This window comes from Phaseolus vulgaris, chromosome 1, assembly GCF_051622355.1.
Source record: "Phaseolus vulgaris cultivar YP4 chromosome 1, ASM5162235v1, whole genome shotgun sequence".
Lineage (NCBI taxonomy): Eukaryota > Viridiplantae > Streptophyta > Magnoliopsida > Fabales > Fabaceae > Phaseolus > Phaseolus vulgaris.
In genome coordinates, this window is record NC_143498.1 from 52,536,679 (window position 1) to 52,545,366 (window position 8,688).

At 25.9% G+C, this 8,688-nt stretch overlaps 1 pseudogene across 1 annotated transcript; it reads left to right on the top strand.

The window, feature by feature from the left end:
• Window positions 1-428: 428 nt before the first annotated feature.
• On the top strand, window positions 429-1,035 carry LOC150029693 (small polypeptide DEVIL 11 pseudogene; annotated as a pseudogene). Its single transcript, XR_016519492.1, has one exon. The product of XR_016519492.1 is annotated as a small polypeptide DEVIL 11 pseudogene (transcript).
• Window positions 1,036-8,688: the final 7,653 nt, after the last annotated feature.

Genomic DNA, 8,688 nt, shown 5'->3' on the forward strand with positions numbered 1-8,688 from the left:
ATCAATTTAAATAATTAATTATAACCTCAATAACAAAAGGTTGTGAATAACCTCAACCAACATCAAGAACAAGATAAATCAATCATAACCTTAATTGTTAAATCTTGTTTAAATTAAGATAATTATCCATATTTTGCTAACCTATTTTAAAAAATTTAACAAACATAAATTCTCTATCTAAAATTATGTTAGAGTTGAGAAGTAAAGAAATAAATAAAGAAGTAAAAAAAATTGATGATTTTGTTGTATTAATTTAGAAGAAGATGGGAGTTATTAGAGTGGTGATATATTTAAATTTATGGTGGGCCAGTGTTGGGAAAGGAAGGCCCAGGTGATACCCAGTGCCACACACATACCATCTGCTCTGCTACTTGTTTTCCCAATCTAACAAACCCCTTATAAATATTCACCCTCTCTCCCTTCTTCTCTTCTCCCTTCACTCACTCACTCACTCACTCACTCCTCACTCATTCAACTCTCACTAAACTCATCTTCCCACCCACTCATTCAAGTCAACAATTTCCTTCTCTTCTCTTCTCTTCTCTCCACCATGGCTTCTTCCACTTCTGCATCCCCATGTAGTGCAACCACCACCACCACTTTGTACTTCAATACTCCTGAGAACTGTAAGGTCTCAAAGAAAGAAGGTTCTTCTACCTCCACCACTTCCCCTCTCATCAACAATTCCTCCACTCAGAGGAAGTGTGCTTTTGCTAGAAAGTGTGCAAGGTTGGTCAAAGAACAAAGGGCTCGTTTCTACATCATGAGACGCTGTGTCATAATGCTCATATGCTGGCATGAGTACAGTGATTCATGAAACACCACTAAATCTGCTTTCTGCTATCACAAAAAATATCTTCTCTTCTTCTCTCTTTCTTTTCTTCTTCTCTTCTTCCTCTATCTTTCTCTCTCTCTTCTCTTTGTATGAGATCCTTTTGTTGGACATGAACTTGTTCTTGGAGTCAACTGTACATACAAATCTCCTCTCTTTTTTTGTCAGCTACAATTAATAATGGGGTTTCAACCTCTTCATGCTACTGCTGCTTTCAACTTTAATTTCTTATCTACCTCAAATAGGGCACATATATGGTAAATTAGAATTCAGAAATCAACTGAACTTGGTTTTTATAAACTTAGGTTATTTGTAGGAGTTTTTGTTGTTTGGGATTGAAGAAGAACTGAGATCTAAAACCTGAGAGTGAGAGATTTTTCTTTGAAGCATTGCAGGGTGATGAGGTGTGTGCTAGGCTTTGTGTAGATCTAATGGGTGCTTAGGATGACGCAACACCATACTTTCTATAATCATTTCATGTAATTTCTTATTTCTCAACATGCTTCCACCGCTCTAAATAATTAATTGCATTTTTTTTAATAAAAAATTATGTTCTAGAGAATTACGATAGAATCATTTTTTTTTTTCAACTGATATTTTTCTAATGTTTGTGTTTAATTAATTGTAATTTAGTATTAAAATTAATAGGTCTACGCCAAATAAATATAAACATCTTTGGAAGGAGCAAAGGGGCAAGCAACAAAGATGCCGTTTCCTCGGTCAAAGGTCTGCACTAACTTTGGTGCTAAATATTATTATTACGGTGTTTACGAGACAAATTAAAAGTCATTTTTAAAGTCTTTATTACACTGAGATCTTTTTTGTTTGAATCACAAATCTATCTTCTGAATTCGGCAAGTTAGATATTTCTCATTTTAATACTATAAAATATTGTCAAATAAACAACCTATTTTTTCCAACAAAATCAATATTCGGTGTTATCTTTTAAATCTTATAAATACCATTTTTTTTAATTTTATAAATATAATTACCTTTATTATTTTATATTAAACAACATCAAAATTATAAAATAGCTAAGTTTCTTAAAAAAAAATATTTTAGTAAAATATTACAAAATTATGCCATTCATCTTGGATATTAGATTAGAAATTTATTGAAAAATAATACACATTTATTGATAAAAGTATATTTATATTTCTTTAATTGTTTAATTAGACATTCATATCTGGTGTATTTTTGATAAATGATATTAACCTATTTTTAATAAAATAAAAGTGAACTTTTTTTTTAAATATCAATACAAAATTAAATAAAAAATTTGAAATATAAAAAATAAAGATATTTGATTTCATTTTATTATAGGTAATGTTGGTTATTAGAAATACAAAAATAATATATATTATTTAAAAATTTAGAAAAATGTAAGTATCATATTATTACAGTGTAAATATTTTTAAAACTAATATATATAAGTATCATTTTAGGAAAAAAAATGCAATTATATATTATTTGGTATTGAAATTATCAACTATTTTTTTTAAATATTACGAGTGGGTGGCAAAATAGATTATTTTGGAGAAAGTCCCAATTCCCAAGGCAATTTATTTATTTTTTGTAAAATGACAAAATTGTCCAGTGAAAAAGATGCTTTTTGAACACTTTTTAACAGGTAGATGTAACAGAGAGAGTTGGACCGAGAAAGTTGTGAAGGGACATTGATGGAATTCGGTCCACTGCATGTTCTTATGGATTGATTAATTATGATATTAAGTGTAAATTTTCGGAAGAGTAATTGAAATGCAACAGAGGGGTGATATCGTCCATGAAATAATTTATTTACAGCTGGGTTTGCTGTTGTTTACACAGTGGGAGTGAAGTTGCAGAACTGCCACCAGAACCTGACTCTGCGTAGAAAAACAAAACAAAACATGTTAAATAAATAATATCTTTTTTATTTTCAAGATCGGGTAAAGATTATTTAATTTACGAAGGTGGAATTCTCCTTGGGAATCATAACTGAATTAAGCTCTTTTTTTTTTGAAGGAAAATAACCATTTACTTGGCCACTAATAGTAAAAAAAAATTGTATGAAAAAGTAAAAAAAAAAGTAAAATAATAATATTGTTATTGTTTTGATGACTTTGGGAATGATAGGTTGGCACAGACGCTGACAATGGCATCGCAGGCGAGCGAGCAACACATGAACTCTCACTCACTTGGACACGAGTTAACTTGAATTATTTAAATGGAAACAAGTTCAAGAGTTACTGTTTAGGGTTTTTTTTATCAATAAATTAACTTTAAATTGTCGTTTTTTTACTGACATCACGAGAAAGTGTTGCTAGAGATACAAATAGGAAGAAAATTTAGTTGTTTATTTATTAAACAGTTCTTAGAAGAACTAGAAACATCTTAAAGTGGTTAGGTTTTAGGTTAATTATAAAAAGAATTTTAGTTTTTTTATAAAACAAATAAAAGACCTTTAATATTATTAAGATTATAATATTCATGCATATATATTATGTTAATGATAATAATAGTACTTTTTATTAATACTTTGAGATTATTTATTCATTTTTTTCTTAAAATCTTATAGTTTATTTTATTTAAATTTATTTACCTTTTATGTAATGGTGTTCTTACTGTCTCACTAAAATAATGTACAGACTTGCACCCTTTATATCAATCTTTTTCTTGTGAAACTTAACAAGTATGATTATAAGTTGTATGTTTTTAAAATAAAAGACTCCTATCACTATGAATTTATCCTCACATCATAAGTTGTGTGTTTATAAATAACATATATGTTACTTATTTCATGTTAAGTTTTATCTTCACACTTCTTTTTTACAAAAAAGTTAATTCAACTAAATTTATAGTTTAGGTGATAGTTGACATGCTAAAAAAAATGCATACACGACTAAGCTTAAACAGTTATATATAAGGAGATTTTGAGACTATATAGAATGTCTTCCAGCATTGTGTCTAATAGATATATTAGGTTTACTTTTCAATTTTGAAAAACTCTAGACTCTGCAAAATACTTTGGAGACTAGACTAGAATGAGTTTTATATATATCATTCTCAAACAGATAAGCAATCTAATTTTTAGAATATCGGTTGAGAATGTGTGTATTTGATCATCTAGGTAGTTGGAATGAAAATTTGTCTGTGCTAGAGTTCACATATGTTAGTATTTGGATGACACAACATGGAAGTTTTACATGGAGGAAGTGTAAAAATCCTTTGAGTTGGTACTAGGATGGAAAGACAGTTTTGCTTGGACCAGAGTTACTCTAGAATATCACTAAGAAGGTGAAGCAAATTCAAGTGAGATGAAAGCTTCTGAGAGTACGAAGAGCTATCAAATTGAGAAATACATCTTCTAAGTTTATTGGACCTTATCAAATTCTAAGAAAGATAGGTCCAGTGGCTTGCAGTATCACTCTACCTCCTTAGTTAGGAAACCTACATAGTGTGTTTCATCTGTGTCAACTGAGAAAGTATATTCCTGATCCTAGCCATGTGTTGGAAGTGGATGATTTATAATTCAAGGAAGACTTATCCTTTGAGACAAAGTCAGTTAGGATTGAAGATCAGTAGAGTAAACAACTCAAAGGAAAGACCATCAGTATAGTGAAGGTGTTGTAGGATGTTATTAGGTATGGTGATTCCATGCAGAAAATGGAAGAAACCATGAGATAAACTTGTCCCTACATCTTTTTAGTAAGATAATTTTTGAAAAATTTTGTTGTTGAGAATAATGTAAGGGCCTAGAAAATAATTTTAAAACAGTAGTATAGTATAATTAAAATGGTAAGTTTATTATAAATAATTGGTAGTTAAAAGATATCAATTTAGAAACTATTTATCAATAATATAAACTAATTTAGATACCAATAATTTTTTTAGTCTCTAAAATATTATATAATTTAGTCAATGTATCTACTAATTATTTTTTGTCTCTAAAATTAGTTTCTATTTAGTGATTTTATAATAATGTGATATCTGAATATCTTATTATTCAAGTGAAAAATTCATATAAATAACAAAATTACTTATTCAAGTTTCATTTTAAAATAACAACCATTCCTCTAGAAATACTTTTTGTTTTCTCCTTTGCTTTCTCTCTAAATTTTTGACTCCATTCTACATCATATGTGATTCCATGATTAGTCTTTGTGAGTTCAAGATCCTAGAAATGTGTTACATATCATTAATCAAAATTTTGTAATGCATGTTAGGTTATCTTTGCATATTTTGGGAGCTAAAACTCCTTTATGGTAGTCACTCATCTAATAGGATAAGAGAAGTTAGAATTGAGTTGCAATAATATTCTAGATTATAAGATTTTGAATATGAAAATGACATGGTTATCCGTTACAAGGTCAAAATTTCTCTTACAAGATTATTGTTAATTGTTTAAGATAAAGTGTTAATTTAATTAATAAGATTATTGTTAATTGTTTAAGATAAAGTGTTACTTTAATTAATAGACATAGGAATTTTTAGACTGTATAACAATTGTCACAATTAATTAATAGAGTATCTTTTCCTTTATTATCTAGTTTATGATAAAACTATATAAAACTTACTTTTCAATCTTTATGTTGATTCAATTAAAAGAACTAACACCTTTTAAACTTAATAATTAACTTTTTGTAAGAAAATATGTTAAATTGAGTTTTTGCTTTTATGACTTAATTATAATAACTATAAAAGATTGGTCATCTAACCGATTCTTAAAAAAAGTCAAGGAAGTTTTTAAATTTATTGTATATTTCAAATTGAAGAATTTAAAACTATCTATGAAGTATTTTCTTGAAGTGAATGAAAAAATAAATAGGAATTAGAATTTTGTGAGTTGAAGTTTATCTACACTAATTAAATATTACAAATTGTTGCCGTGTAAGATAAATATTGAATTGTAATACTAATTGTGTTGTCTATAATATATATTATCTTGGTGATACTTTCTTTTCGTGTTAGTTTGATATAATGAGTCATTATATTTTTCTTGAAGTGGTGTTAGTTTTATAAGGGTTATATGTCATCATGCACTGTACCAATTTGGATAATTTTATGCAGGTTTTGAATCCTTCGGATTTGTTGTTATTTTCTCTAAACATGGTCAAGCTTACAGGTTTTGTAGTCAAAGATTTTGGTTTTCCTCCAAAACCTTCTTTTGATGCAATATGTGTGCAATCAAATAAAACATACTCTGAGAATCTTAGATTAAGTTAATGATTACACAGTACAAGGAAGTGGGAAAAGAAGAGAAGGGAAATGGTTCATGCTTCAATGGTGAAAACATAATCATCCCATGTCCCAATCCACTCTTATGCTTAGATTATTTCTAAAATCTCCATCTATGCTTAGATTTGATTTGGACCACTACTTATCATTTACTTATGCAATATTAGACAACTAAAATAATAGAAAGTAATAAATAAAACTAAAAATATTATCCAAAAGGAAAGAAAATGTTATTTTATTATAAAGAAAGGAAATCAAAAGTTTTTTTAACGTAATTATGAATTTTGATCAAATTACTATAAAATTCATTATCTACAATAAATTCATTAAATAAAAACTAAATTTAAAGATAAAAAATAATTAATCATTATATTAACTAAATTAATATATTATTTTAGAGACTAAAAAATTATTAGTATCTAAAGTAGTTTCTATTATTAATATAAAATTATAAAATTATTTTTAAATTGATATCTAAATTAGCTACGAAGATTTAACTACTAATATTTTAGATCTTAAATTAATCTCAATTAGTGATTTATAGACTAATTTAGAATATAAAATATTAGTAGATAAAATCTTGGTAGTTAATAGTTAAATATCAGTCTAAAAATTACTTTATAAATTTTTATTAGTAATAGAAATTATTTTAAAAAACAAATATCTTTTAGTTTCTAAAATATTTATAATTTAATCCAATATTAATTAATTATTTTGGTTTTATAATTAATTAAAATTTGATGATTTTTTTTAATGTATATGTGATGCCAGTATTTTTTATATATATCTAAATTTGAGTGTAATTTATATTTAGGGGGAAAAAATCAAACTCTATCAAGTATCATTATCTTTTGTCCCCTGTTTGAACCATCTTTGTCTAGTTTGTTGTCATATATCAAACAACATGTACCCATCTAAATAATGGCATCTCATAACCTCGAAAAATTGATAGTTCATTCTTCATAATTGTTGAACAGTGCTGTTTCTCTCTCTCACTCTGCACTTTTTTTTACATATTGAACCCCTGTAATTATCAATCAATAATTGTTTTTCGTTATTTGTTTGTGAAACCCTTTTACAAGGATTTTTGTTTCTCATAGACAATCTATTTTATTTTCTACAAATACTCAATTTATCCATCCGATTTTCTCTCACTATCTTAAAGTGAAATTGATTATTTAAAAAAAATTATATTTAAACTATCTCTTTCTTTTAAAACAATTTCTTTAAATTTTATTTTCTTTTAAACTAAATATTATTTGAACGATATGTAATTGCTTAAGCGAAGAGTTAATCCTTTAAGTGATGAGACGTATAGTTTCAGCGTTGGCCTATAACTTAAACGAGAGAAAAGTTAAGACAATATTTTTTCTTTTAGAAAATATCACTTAAATATTATACATGATACTTTATCACAAATTATTTTTTATTAATTAGATATTAGTTTCTCCGGTATTTATCTGTTGAGAAAATGAATATGTGATTCAAATTAAAGTCATTGAATAAGTAGTTGGTAAATTAAAATTAGAATTAACACAATTTGCAAAATTAAAAGGACACTATATTTTAAAGTTATAAAATTAAATATAGTGAAAGTAAATATCATATTTGAACATTTTAACTATGAATCATAACCTTAATACTATAGAATAAAATTTCATTCATGACCATAACCTTAGCACTATATATATTTTTTTATTTTTTTATTTTTTTATATTTTTTTTTTTTTTGAAGAAATTTGTAAGAAAAAGATGAAACCAGACGCATCCTAGCAATCAAAATAGTTACTCAAGATCCAAAGTGAGAAGGATAAAGGTAAGGAAAAAAAAGAAAGAAGGAGGGAAAGAAATAAAGAAAAAAATGTAAAAATGAAATATAAGAAGTAAAAGACAAACAAATATTATACAAGTTACTGAGATAATGATGAAGAAAATGTTAAAAGGGATAAAAAATATATTTTAAAAATTCAGAAATTGAATTAAAAATTAGATAAAATAGATAATTGTTGATAGTTTTTTATTGACTATTGGAAGGTTTAAAACCTATATATATAGAGAGAGTGTAAGTATTGCTTGTTCATTTAAATTTTGAATATTTAAAGTCATCCTTATACTATTTTTAAATTACATTACATTAAATTTAAATACTAAAATGGGTTTAATTAGATAAGAAAATATCGAGAATCTAATATACTATTTAAATTACATTACATCAACTCTAAATACTAAAATGGATTTAATTAGAGAACTAAAGAAATGTAAGATATGGAAGATTTGCTTTTAAATTTGTTTACTAAAACAATATTTTTAAATTTATAGGATCAACAATTTTTTTTTAAAATAAGCCATTTTACCTAAAAACTAGGAAAACAATTTTTCATGTCATTTAATTAATTACTTTTATTGTTTAATTTTAGGAAAAAATTATTAAATAATAACTAATTTTAGAGAGAAAAAATTTATTAATTAAAAATTATGTACTATTTTATAAATTAAAAAAATTATTAATATATAAATTAGTTTATATTATTAATAAAAAATTATAATATACGGATTGGTATTTTTAATGAAATTTTCTATTTTTAAGTAGTAGTTAATTGTTTAGTGTGCTTCCTTGATAAATATACGGATTGGTATTTT